The sequence below is a fragment of the Symphalangus syndactylus genome, chromosome 23 (assembly GCF_028878055.3).
Source record: "Symphalangus syndactylus isolate Jambi chromosome 23, NHGRI_mSymSyn1-v2.1_pri, whole genome shotgun sequence".
In the NCBI taxonomy this organism is placed as follows: domain Eukaryota; kingdom Metazoa; phylum Chordata; class Mammalia; order Primates; family Hylobatidae; genus Symphalangus; species Symphalangus syndactylus.
The window spans coordinates 13,792,496-13,806,293 of NC_072445.2; the positions used below are offsets into that span (position 1 = coordinate 13,792,496).

The 13,798-nt window shown below is 46.2% G+C and overlaps 1 protein-coding gene across 2 annotated transcripts in view; it reads left to right on the top strand.

Annotated features, from left to right (window-relative positions):
* The first annotated feature begins 7,006 nt into the window (after positions 1 to 7,006).
* The window catches only part of DAAM2 (dishevelled associated activator of morphogenesis 2), a 113,230-nt gene continuing 106,438 nt past the window's right edge, over positions 7,007 to 13,798 (top strand). Inside the window, exon 1 of one of the 2 annotated variants that reach the window (XM_055263307.2) lies at positions 7,007 to 7,346. The gene's annotated coding sequence lies outside the window, so the exon portion shown is untranslated. The remainder of the gene's footprint in view (positions 7,347 to 13,798) is intronic. The other variant, XM_055263308.2, reaches the window with a different exon arrangement.

Genomic DNA, 13,798 nt, shown 5'->3' on the forward strand with positions numbered 1-13,798 from the left:
TTTTTTCTTTTTTTAAAACTTGATTGTGGTAAAGCTTAACGGTGTAGTCCCTCCACTAGACTATGAATTCCTTGTGGAGAGGAACCTCGTCTTATTCATCTTATATCTCCAGGCTTTATGAAAGTGCCTGGCACCTAGCAGGACCGAATGAGCAAAAGTGTTAGTGGAGGGTTTCTTTACTTCTTCTTTTAAAGAAAGTAAGAAAGGTCTCCACACTGGGGTCCCAAACCACCGACATGCAATAGTCAGACAAGCCTATTGGGTGCTTGTGAAACCTGCCAGTGTGTGAAAATCTGTGCTTATAAATATTTGGCATACAGAATGTGTATGCAAATTAAATGTGCAAATGTCCTGTGCTCTTTCGAAGGGCAACCAGGGTGAGTTTTCTTTTTCTTTATATCTGTGAGTGTGATTGTGTACACATAGCTTAAGAGACGAGTTGCTAAGAACTTTCTGAAAGAAATGAATGGGATAAAACAGATTGCCAAGTTACTGAGTGGTAATTAAGAACAGATTCTTAACATTATCACTTTACCATTTTTAAACTATTTTCCTTTAAAAGACAAAACCGCTGAATGATGAAATGTGTCACGCTTCTCCTGATGTCCCTGAGTCTTTGCTCAGTTGCACACGCATCCATATGCCAGTTCAAAGTCACACATCCTGAACATTGTAAGCAGTCTCAAACTATTTTTCAATGGAGAAAAATGTGTATGTGTGTGTGTGTACGTGTGTGTGTGTGAGGCCCATCATCACCCCCAATATAGATCACCTGGGGAAACTTATTTCTTTTAAATATTCCAAAATATAATTTTACCCTGAAGCTAACTGGGATACTTGGCCCTGAGCATTATTTTTCAAAGAATTTTGAGCTACTGAAAATGGGGTATAATGGAAGTTTTGTATGTGATCATGACAGTGCAAGTACCCTGGCTCCAGAAATACCAAAAGTGGTGGTGGCTATTACCAGGAATGGCCTTTGCAGACTGGGGACCTTGGGCTCTGATCACAGATTGGCAGGATGATGGTCAGAAAAGAATTCCACCCCATTTCCCACCCACTTTGGCACTCTACTCACTGTGCAATAGTCCCTCTCAATTTGGCCAGGTGTGGTGCAGTGGGCCAGAGTTGCTTTGCTGGCCTTTGAGGGAGGCCACATGCCAGATTAGACATACGCATGGCCTGCCTCTCTGCGGGGGTGGAGGGCCGCCGCCACTATGTCCTGGAATTGTGTGTCTTGTGGTTAAACACTTGGGGTTTTGACGTAGGCAAGGCAGCAGAGCCGACCCTCAAAGCTGCTGCAAACAACCTGAGAAGGCGTCTCAAAAATGCAGTCCTGCTCCTTGGGAGGAGATGGCCTTTATGGGGGCAATTTTCTGATTGCTGCCTATCTGCTGTGCTCATGTCTGAGCCAGGGGAGATTTCTTAACTCCAGGCAAAGAGGTTTGCAGAGAGCTAGATGCCAGAAACCTGGACATTAACGTTGAGTACATTCTTAAAATTAACTAACAGAGGAGCTGCGTGTGTTGGGTGGAGGGAGTGAGTACAGAGGTAGGAAAGAGGGCAAAGAGAAGAAAAGGCATATGAGAACAGTGGTCATCTGTAAGGTACAAATATTCTGCAATTTAATCCTTACTCTCGCACCATGGGATTGATCCTTCTATTAGTCTGAATTTTGCAGAGAAGTGAAATGATGCTCTTACTTACAAGAGCCAGAGCTGGAATTAGAAACCAGGTTTTTCTCATGCTATATTCTGGGGTCATTTCTACCACATGACAATGAGGACCTGAAATATCTTCAAGTTGTTGGGACATGCAGTTCATGTTCTATTGATAAGTACATACTTTCAGGAAGAAATTGTGGTAGCCACGGGCTTTTTCTCTCTTTAGCTGTATCCTTGGAAGTTACTGTGAGATAATAGAAGTCCAGGAGTCCTGTCCTGAACAATGGAGGTTGTATCCCTTACCAGAAGTGACAGAAGCAGGATAGGCCCCAGGATCAGGCTCATGATCAAAATACCTGATGTGTGATGTGTCTGTGCTGAATGGGGTCCAGTTCAGGACAAGTTGCTTCTGCCTTCTAGGCGTTAACAGCACACCTGATAACAAAGTTTGACCCTCCCTGAACAGAGTCTAAGAGCCAGCAGATTGATACTGACCACATAAGTGGTAGGATGAAAAAGACTTTGAAATTTTGAGGCATAATTTTCCTTCCGAGTTTTAAAAGGACTTATTGAGGTAGAGGCTTTCCATTTATTTTGCTTCATTTGAACTTTACAACAATACTTTGGGGTGGAATAATTTTCATCCCATGTTGTTGTTGAAGAACACTGTATTTTTTAGGATTCTCCTACTAATAGGAGATTCAGAGAAACAACCAACAGGATGTAGTATATGAATACTGAGAGAGAGAGAGAGATTGATTTTAAAGAATTGGCTTATGTAATTATGGAGGCCTGGTAGTCTAAAATCTGGAGGGTAGACCAGCAGGGGTAGACCAGCAGGCTGGAGACCCAGGGAAGCGTTGCAGTTGGAGTCCTGAGGCAGTCTGCTGCCACAGTTCCCTCTTGGGGGGTGGGGGTCAGTCTTTGTTCTATTAAGAATTTCAGTTGATTGCATGAGGCCTACCTACATTATGGAGGGTAATCAGCTTTACTCAAAGTCCACCAATTTAAATAGTAATCTCATCCAAAACCACCTTCACAGAAGTATCCAGAATAATGCTTGATCAAATATCTGGGCACTGTGGCACAGCCAAGTTGACACATGAAGTTAACCATCACAAAAACTAAGCTTGAGAAAGTTTCCTGCCATGCTGAGGTTGCACAGCAGTGAGAGGCAGGGCTGGGGATTTAACCAACGTCTTTGGTTCAAACACTTGCTGTAGTCCACAACAGTAAATCAGAGAAAGGTATATGTTATTTGCAGAGAGTCACATATTGATTAGATGACATATTCATGGGGCCTTCATTTATTCTTCAGAAAGTCTTTACGGAGTGCTATCGTGGTCCATGCAGTACCAGACTAGGATCTCTACCCCTGGAGAGTGAGCAAGTGACTTTTGTGAAGCCTGCTTCTTACCATGATAGGCTGGGCCTTGGAAGTATATAGTGAGCTTTGGAAGCCAGGCCAACCATAATGTGCTATTTGAGAATCTTTCGTCAAGCAGGTACAATTCTCCAGATGAGTAGTGTGCTACACAGGGCCTCACTGTATGTTCCAGGAACATTCCTAGAATATGCAGGTGAAGAAGGATGAAACCCCTTTCTTGGGGATCTTGAGAATAGGAGAGACTCCCACATTAGGACCCTGTGAGTGACAGGGCTGGGGGTAGGTAGTGAATCGGATGATCTTCGAGCGGCCCTACTACTTCATGGACTCTTCAGGGCTCGCCAACCTCAAAAACAGCTCCTCACACTGAGAGCCACATATTTTATGAATTTCACTTGCTCCTCATCCCAGTAGAACCTAATTAAGAATGTTTGGGGGCCAGGCGCAATGGCTCACACCTGTAATCTCAGAGCTTTGGCCTCTCAAGTTGAGAGACTTGCTTGAGACCAGGAATTTGAGATTAGCTTGGGAAACACAGCAAGACTCCATCGCTACAAAAAAAAAAAAAGATTAGCAAGGCCTAGTGGCATGCACCTGCAGTCCCAGCTACTGGGAAGGCTGAGGTGGGAAAATCCCTTGAGCCCAGTAGTTCGAGGCTGTAGTGAGCTATCATCGTGCCACTGCACTCCAGCCTGGGTGACAGAGAGAGACCCTGCCTCCAAAACACTTGGGCAAGGATGGAGAGACTCCTCACTCCCGGACCTAGAATGCTTGCTCCTCAGCCGCACTTCCCCTGTTTCTGTCCTTGTCATGTCCCCAACCTGCCACCTCTGAGTCTCTGGCCCTATCTTTTTTTGTGTTTTTATTTATTTATTTATTTATTTTTTTGAGATGGAGTCTCTCTCTGTCACCCAGGCTGGAGTGCAGGGGTGTGATCTCGGCTCACTGCAACCTCTGCCTCCTGGGCTCAAGTGATTCTCCTGCCTCAGCCTCCCCAGTAGCTGCGATTATAGGCACGTGCTACCATGCCTGGCTAATTTTTGTATTGTTATTATTATTTTTTAGTAGAGATGGGGTTTCACCATGTCAGCTAGGCTGGTCTCGAACTCCTGACCTCAAGTGATGTGCCCACCTCAGCCTCCCAAAGTGCTGAGATTACAGGAGTGAGCCATCATGCCCGGCCTGGTTTGTTTTTGAGACAGGGTCTCACTCTGTCACCCTGGCTAGAGTGCAGTGGCCTGACCATGGCTCACTGCAACCTCTGCCTGGCCCTATCTTTAATTCTCTGACTCCCTCTTTTATCCAATCTCATCTTTAATTTTATCCTTTCTCTCACTTTGCCTGAAATGAAGTTACCCAGTATCAATTTCATAGACAGGTTCTCATAGATACTGCTCATGCCTGTAATCCCAGCACTTTGGAGGCCGAGGCAGGCAGATCACCAGGTCAAGAGATCAAGACCATCCTGGCCAACATGGTGAAACCTTGTCTCCACTAAAAATACAAATATTAGCTGGGTGTGTTGATGCGCGCCTGTAGTTCTAGCTACTCGGGAGGCTGAGGCAGGAGAATCGCTTGAACCCAGGAGGTGGAGGTTGCAGTGTGCTGAGATGGCGCCACTGCACTGCAGCCTGGTGACAGAGCGAGACTCTGTCTCGAAAAACAAAAACAACGAAAAAAGAAAATTAAAAAAAGAATTATGTTAAAGTGCAAGGCATCATGCAAAAATTATTATCATATCTGTAAGCCAATGCTCAGTAATTATCCAGTATTATATTTAGGTGGATTGATAAAAGTATAGTAGGTAAGATTATATTTGCCTATAAAGAATAGAAAACTCAATTATATAACTTAAACACATAGGGGTTTATTTTTCTCACTTAACAAAAAGAGGAAGGTATAGCCACTTACGGATGGTATCCACGGCCTTGGCTCCTTTTAGCTTCTTGGCTCCTTTTAGCTTCCTGCTCCACCACCCTTAAGAGAGTAGCTTTTGTTCTCAAGGTAGCAAGATGGATACTGCATCTCCAGGCATCATATAAATGCTCCAGGAGAGAAGAAATAGGGAAGGAGGATTAGGGAATGTCAAGGGGAATGTTATATGAATCTGACCTTCTCTTTTATTATTATTATTATTTTTGAGACGGAGTCTTGCTCTGTCACCCAGGCTGGAGTGCAGTGGTGCAATCTCTACCTCCCTGGTTCATGCCATTCTCCTGCCTCAGCCTCCGAAGTAGCTGGGACTACAGGTGCCAGCCACCACGCCTGGCTAATTTTTTTGTATTTTTTAGTAGAGACGAGGTTTCACTGTGTTAGCCAGGATGGTCTCGATCTCCTGACCTCGTGATCCGCCTGCCTCAGCCTCCCAAAGTGCTGGGAATACAGGCAAGAGCCACCATGCCTGGCCAAATCTGACCTTCTCTTAAAGAGAGTTTGTGGAAGGCATCCTCTGTCTTCTGCATTACAATCTCACTGGTCAGAACTGGGTCTCAGAGCAATTGTGAGCTACCAGGGAGTCTGGGATGGCGAATATTGTAGATTTACAGCTTCTTTAGTTGAGAAAGGCAAGGGAGAACGGGTTTGTCAATGGCTTCTGGAAACCTATTTGCAGGGTCTGCTGAAGAACAGAGCTCACCTTGCCAGTGGAGCCTTGATAAGAGAGAGGGAACGGAAGGAGGTAAAAGTGGGGTGTGATGCCAGGGAGAGCAATCCCACAGTGACCAAACAGCAGCTGCCTGCTGCAGGGCCCTCGGTGGCTTGGGTCAAAACAGCGTGGCCTCTACCGAGAGGCCCAACCCCAAGACTTGGCTCCTTCTGGCAATCAGCTCTAACCAGCTGCTGCCAAAGAGGTAAACACATTCCAAGTCCTTGAGTCCCTGCTGCACTCTAACTGTGGTTAAAACACACCCCCGCCTCTACCAGTTTGGGCTAATGGAAAGTTCACTATAGTTGTGTTTTAATGATGATTTGCAGTTATCCGTGCCCCCTGCCATTCATGGCGAGATGAATACCTAAACACTTACGTTGTCTAACCATATAAGTATTTTGCATCTCACGTGTATCATTTTAAGTTCATTACATTCTCCAGTCCTTGGGAACCATGAAGGATAACGCACTACATTCTCTTTTTTTTTTTTTTTTTTTTTACCTCTGGAAGATCATGCATTACATTCTCTTTTTTTCTCTGGAAGGGTGGCCCTTAAACCAAACCATTTCCCTAAGCCCCTTTGGCTAGGTGGAGAAACAGACAACCACAAACCTAGAACAACCACTGAACACCCCGAAAACTCTATACAGGTCATCACCCAATGGGGGCACCATTTGCTTGCAGAGGGAGCTGGGGGAAATAGGAAACAGAGAAGATCAAATACTCCCCATGAGGTTGTTGCCAATCCCAGAGAGGACAATTGCTCTTGACCAAAGCAATCGCTAGTTCAGTCAAGTAGACAGACCACAATCGCATTAAAAAAAAGAAAAAAAAAAAACTAAAAGCAAATTTTAAAAGTATGAATAAGAGCTATTGTAAACTGCTCAAACTATGCATATAAGCAATGAAGTAAGATGAATTGACTGGCACTGAGTTGGAAAAGCTATACAGAGGCAGGGAGTGTGGAACATAATTTAATAAAAATAAACTTAAAAAATATATATATACACTCCCAAAAAAGAAATGGAAAAGTTGTTAGGGCGTGGACCAGGGCTCCTAATTAGCTGTTCTGTTGTGCCTGATTTCGCTCCCGTCTTGCCCAGCACCCCTTGGGACACATTGTCCAGTGCAGGGACACTTTGGGAAGGGACAGGGGATTCCTTGGCCTCCACCTCCGAGCCGGCCTCAGACCAGGCCTTTTGCCCGTAGCCCAGAGGAGGAGCCGGGGAGAAACCCGCCGCCCAGGTGGCCACTTTTGCCTCCTTGACCCTTCCATGTTTCCAAAACAGAAGGGGCCCTGAGAAGGCTCCCTGCCAAAGTGGGGAACAGCTACCCTCATTGTACGCCTCGCCCTGCCGGCGGCGCCCTCCCCCCGCCTCCGTTCGGTCTGAAAGTGTGAAAATTACAAATCCCAAGAAACTGCAATCAGAACTCTACCTAGGGAAAATTCAGAGTATCCTTGCCATAAATATCCCGCTCCAAGACGCCTGACGTCAGAGCGGGGCGGGCGGACGGGCGCGAGGCCGGGCCTGGAGGGGCGGCAGCCGCGGCTTCCCGGGAACAGCGCGGAGCACGCAGGAGAGAGCGGAGCGCAGGCGGCGGCGCCGGACCTCGGGCTGCGGGAGCCGGGCGCCCTGGGGTCCTCGGAGTAAGTGCAGCCGGTCCTGGCGCTCCCCGTCTTGGGGCCGGGGCCGCGGGGAGCCCTCTCCGCTGGGCTCCCACACTTCTCTCCCCTCTGCTTTCTTTAGCGTGCCCCGCGGGGCTTGGGGAGGCAGCGGCTCCGCGGGCTTGGGGAGGCAGCGGCTCCGCAGGCTGGCGGTTTTGTTTCTCCGGAGCGTTTGCAGGAGCCGCCGACCCCGGAGTGGGCTCCCAGGGCCTCTGTGTGTGTGTGTGTGTGTGTGTATGAGTGTGATTGCGTGTGTCTGTACTGGCACATCTGGACATAGGAAATGTCTTTGGAAAACTTTTAAAAAATGTTTTCTTGCGGCTTTGAAACCTGACTCCTGGTTGTCACAAGTGGACAAACACAGAAGATACCCCTGCAAAACTGACAACTTTTTGGTGGTGGCTTTTCCGGGTTCGGCTTGAACATTCACTTGGCTGGGCTGAAGTCTTCACAAGCCCCCAGCTCCCACTTGCAGGCCTGGCCTCTGGCCAGCGGGCAGGGCAGCCGTGAGGTTCTTGTTCTCAGTGGCAGTGGGACCCTGGGCGGGGGAAGGAGCATCTCAGGAAAGGGGTCCCCGGACTCTGGGGCTCTCAGCACCTGCGGTCGCAAACCAACCTCATGCCCTGACCTTACCAGGCGTCGGGACTCTGACTTAACCAGGGAATGAGGGACTTGGTCTGGTGGCAGGTAATTTTGTGAAGAGCATGAGAAGGAAGAGGGGGAGGTGGTGGTGATGGCCAGGACGCTGTGGCCCTGTGTCCAGCCGTAGCTTGGGAGTGGGATGGATGGTTCTGCCACATGGCCACGGTGAGGTACGTGCCAGGTTCTCTGGGAGTGCCGCGTGTGGTGCCCCAAACAAGATGCAAGCTCCTAACATAAAGAGACGTGTCTGAGTTGTGGGGTGGAGGAAGGGGGGCGGTGGGGGAGAGGGAGAGAGATTTTTATCAAAATTGAACACAGATTGCTGAGGTCTGGGCTTGATTTAACTCTTCTCTCTCTGCCTCGGCCACTTCTCCACAGTTTTGGAGTGGATTTGGAACGTTTCTCGGAGGGTTAGAGGAAAATCACACCTCTCCGGAAAAGAGTCCTCTTAGGTTTTCCTTGATGCCCATGTGGGAATGAAAGCAGCTTGCCATCTTTAAAAAGTTCAAAGTCTTGTGTTTTCCCCCTTCTGAGTTTGGTGTTAGTTTCCCGAGTTTCTTTGCAAAGCCAGCTGAAGCGGGGGATGGATTTTCCCTAGGGCGGAAAGTGTGCTCTACGGAGAGGAGGGGAGAAAAGTAGCAGTGGGCTGTATGGATCCCTCAGCCCCGGGTAGCACAGTGCCAGGCACTGCCTGTCAATAGCTGGGTTCCACAAACGAGTGACCACAGACAGCCTGAATTTTCAGCTTTGAGCTAGCCAGGTCTCTGGTTTTGTATTTTGCAATAGAGCCAACCTACAATGTTTGGGTGGGAGGAAGATTACTGGACTCTCCCTATGTCCTAGAAAAATGAGAGAATGAAGGGATAGGGAGGAAATCTGGATGTAAAAACAGACCCACAGGAAGTTAAGATTCAGGAAGGATTTTAGAAATTATATAAATTGACCCCCAGGGAAGCCCCATAAAAGATGGAGCAGGCAGCAATGTCAGAAACAGACTCATTTAACTTCAGGAGTACGTTGGCAACTGAAGTGTAATGAAGAGGGGGAAATCATCTCATAGACAATGTAAACAAGGGTGCACGTAAACAGGAGTCACTGGTCCCCATGAGATGCACGTGCCTGCGTGTATTTACACATACATGACTGTGTGGTGATGGCCATGGCCTTAGGCATGAGAGGATAAACGGTCTATTTCTTCATCTGTGCTGGGAACTCCATCTAACCCCCATTTCTTCCTTTATGCAAACAACTGTGCTATTATTGTCTTGCTCCCTGGTAGTTGCAAACTCTGGCTCCTAACTCCCAGCTGAGTTTTCAGAGCTTTTCCTCCAGCACCTCGGATGCTGAGGGAATACTCGTGCCCCCATCAGGACAAAAAGAGGAGAGAACATTCTCCTGGGCATTAGAACTTAGAGACTCAGGGGCTCAAGAAGGCGGAGTCTGTGCAGGCAGGACCAATAGGAAGGCCTGTAAATGATTTTGCTTTTGGTGAGTGTGGAGGAAGTTGAAATACTACTGCTTGCTGTGAGAACATGTTCTCTCCCCAGTCTTCTTTCCCAGCTGTCTCCAAAGTTTTTGATGCAAAACAGGTTAAACTCCCCATTACTAAATAGCTTTGGATCCAGGTGTAAAAAATGAAGATAAAGGGTAAGTACAGGCAGTAGAGAAGGCATAGAGATAATGAAAGATGAGGCTTTCTTATTTGATTTTAGTAGAGCCAATGGAAGTAACAAGTTTAAATGTTCTCATTCATTTCCATTATTTAAACATAGAAGACTACCCAGGGACAGAAGGGACCCCTGGGAGCAGGATTCCCAGAAATACTCTTATCCCAGCATATGACGCCTCAGGGACAGGTGAGGGGCAAGAAGTGGGCTTTCAACTCTTTCTACATGTGGGGTTTCTGGGAGTGCTACGTGTGGGATCAGTGGAGTCCTGATGCTTCAGGGCTTGTACTAGGAGACATTTCACCATGGCTGGGGTGAATTCCCAGGCCATGGATGCCTAGGCTGGCATTGAAGCCTTCTCATGGCTCATTCTATCAGTTCAATCTTCTGGCAGCTCTTTGGTCATCTTTGAGATTAGATTAATTAGATGGGATGCATTCCAAGACATCCTTGAAGATCCAGAGGGCAAACACAGCTGACAGAAAGAACAAGTTGAAGGATATCCTTGGCTTTGATAGCAGATGACCCTCTAGATCTCAACAGCCAGAGACTCTGTGTCAAGGATCCTGTGTCATTCAGTCCTGGACTTGAGAGGCAGCCCGACACAATGGAAAGAGTGCAGATTTCTGATCAGCTGCCTGGAGAGAGAGAACTGTGACCTATATACGAATTAGTAACATGGGCTACATGACTTATTCCTTCTGAGCTTCAGCTTCCTCATCTGTAAAATAAGGATAGTATTTCCGTCCCCAGGTTATGATGAAAACAACATTTATGCACAAGAACTAAGAACAGAGCTCAGAATGTTGTAAGACCCTTAATAAAGGGAGTGCTGTATTTTTATTTTTCAATTTTTCAGCCATCACGAGCCAGTATTGCTTGAAAAGAACCTCTCCCCAAATCTAGCTACACATTTTCCATGATTGAAGGCCAGTGGGTGGAGTTTCTAGGGCTCTGATCACACTTACTTCCTTCCTGTAGAAAAGGTGACCAGTGAAGATTTTCCATGAGCATCCCTGGTCCATTATCCTGAGGGGTGGGAGGAGAAACCAGGGATCCTGGATGTCTGGCCTAGAAATCACTCTTGTGTTTGTGCTCTCTAGGGAGGGAGAAGGACAGAAGAGCAGGTTGTATAAGTATGGTGGGGAGGGAAAGGTAGGGAGGTGTGGGCAGGGCAGGAGGGTCAAGGACCAGTTGAATCTTGAAGGACAAGCGTGAGGTCAGAGAGCAGGTAGGGAGCCACTCCTTGTCAAGGGTGCTCAGGTCAGAGTAATGGGGGAATCTGATGGGTTGTAAAGAATGAAAGCTTTAGTCATTGCAAACATCTTCAGTGGGTACGGGGTGGGAAGCTGCCCCCTGAACCCTGATTGATACATTATCCAAGGGAGTGACTGCTCCAAAGGAACAAAGGAGCATCTGATGTTAGAGAGCAGCTGCAGGTCCTCTTGGCCCATCTCAAAGCTTGTAAGTTATCCTTCAAGTTGACATTTAAGACTTTGAAGATCACATTTGTTTTTGTTTTGTTCAAGCTCCCTCTTTAACCATGGCCTGGGATGACTTTTAAGCTTTTAAGAGGCTCAACCAGTGGCCAGCTTCTCTTGAGATGGCCCAGAGCGGGGGTCAGTGAATTCCTCACTCTTGGCAGCATCTATTTCTCCAACTCTCTCCACATTTTTTGGTTTGTTTTTTGTTTCATTATGAGGTTCTAAAACTGCACAGTCAAGATGCTGTGGGGGGAGGAAGTAAGTGCCTGTTCTTGGAACCTGTGCAGCATTATGCTAGCACTGGCCAAGGCTTATCAGACTTTGGTTATTAATAGGTGTTATGGGTTTCTTTCTGGGTTCCCCCTCCAAAAAAAAAGAAAAAAAAGAATCTGTAAAAAAAATGAACTTTAGGCAGTTTGATGTCTTTCAATCCTGGCCGAAGAGGAGCTGAATTATTTGTGGTACATCCTATGGTTCCAAGGAAGAGCTTTAGAATCAAGCAGACAGAGATTTGAGTTCTGGCACCACCAGGTCACAAGCTTGCTAACCTCTCTGAGTCTTCTTTATCTGTTAAATGAGAACAATAACTATTCTCATTCCCTAGGGTTGTTCTGAAAATGAAATGGAATAACGTATGGGAAGAAGCTAGCAAACTGCTCAGTAAAATGTTAATGCCATTCCCCTCTCCAGTTCTAAGTTCATGAAAGTACATAGGTTTAGACATTTGTCCACAGGTCAAAGTAAATAAGCCACTTATTCAAGGATTAACAACTGTGCTCAGAGGTCAGATATCTCAGCCTGGAGATGGAGATCCTTTATACAAAAGTGGGGCACAGAACAGTGCTCCCCATGCCAACCAAATGGCAGCCCCATGTGACCCTCTATTGGAATAAAGGAAAGGCCACTAGCTCACTCACCCGTGAATTTGGGCTATTTAGTGAGCTCTCCATAGAGCTTGTTTAAAAAGCTCAAACACAGTCCTGAGAATCAAGGTCAAAACTGAGGACAGAAATCATTGAGGCAGTACCTAACATTAAAATCTAGTAATGATGTCACAATGACAGCAGTACTTTATGTAATATTGTACCATTTGAAAGGTACATTGTCTCATTTAAACATCATTGACAATCATATGAGATTGGTATTAACCACATTTCACAGCCCAAATTCTGAGGACTTAAAAAACTTACCATATTTCACACATTAAGTAAGCGGAATAAACAGAAAACAAACTATTCCCCAAGCAGTGGGTCTCAACCCTGGCTGCACATTAGAACCACTTGGGGGAGTTTGTAAAAGTATCAGTACTTGGGCCCACCCCAGATCAATTTAATTAGACTCCCTGGGAATGGAACCTAGGCGTCCATAGTTCTGTAAGCTTCCCAGGTATTCTGAAGTCTAAGCTGAGAATCACCGGTCTAAGAGGAGTGAAAAGCACCAAAGTTAGGACCCAGGGTACCAGGCATGGGAAAAAGAAACAGCCAAGACTTTGCTAGGATTTAAACCCTATGAGGGTGCGGACTTTGTATAGTTCTCCCTGTATCCCTGGAGCCTAGGACAGTGCCAGCTACAAGGTAAGTGCTCAATAAGCATTGGGTAGATGAACAAATGAACAAGATACTGTAGATTAGAAGTTGTCAATTTCAACAGTGAAACCCCGCTTGTCATCTTGATTTATAGATAAAGTTTTATTGGAACACAGCCATGTCTGTTCATTTGTGCTTTGCCTATGGCTGCTTTCGTGCTGCAATGGCAGAGTCGAGTAGATGTGACAGAGACTGTGTGGCCTACAAAGCTGAAAACATTTACCATCTAGCATTTCACAGAAAAGGTTTGCTGGCTCCCGCTCTGGATCCCAGACATGAACAGAGCAAGTATAGTAGCTTAGGGAAGGTCATTACTGCATGGTCATTAAGAGTATGGGTTCTAGAATCAGATAAACCTATGTGTGATTCCTGGAACACTTACCTATTAAAAGAGCTTGCAAATTGTTTCACCTTTCTGATTCTCAGTTTTCTCATCTGAAAAGTGGGGATGATAATAAAATACCTCCCTCATAGGATGACTGTGAGGGTTGTCAGCCCCTGGCAGAGAGTAACATCAGCTATAGCTATGGTGGTTGCTGTAGTTACTAGCAATTAGCCACATAGAGAACTAATTAGACAAAAGTCAAAATCTAAATCCAATATCACAAGGTAGATCAAGGGATGAGGTAGGAAAAAATAAGCAGTCAGTAAGCTTGTGTGAAGAAAGACTAATGTGAGATTTCTGAGATAAAAGGTGTCTTTTTAAGACAACACAGATCAGGCCCCAGGAGGTGTGAGTGAGGTGCTTTTGTATGACCAGTTGCTGTGTTGACCAGCAATCCCCATCAGTCCTCAAGGGTTAACTTAAGTTTTATTGCACCAAATCTAGTCTCAAGAACAGTGCACGTGTATACATAGTTGTTTTCACCTGGAAGTCCTTGCCTCAATCCTGGTCTTCCTGATCTACTCATCCTCCAAGGCCTGCTCAGGTGTCCCTTTTTTTTTCTCAAATTCCCTCTGCAAGGCTCATTCCAAGCCCCTTTTCCTCCTTATTCCCATGAACCTGGCACACAACTCTGTTATCACATTGAACACATTGCATTACCGTTGAGGAA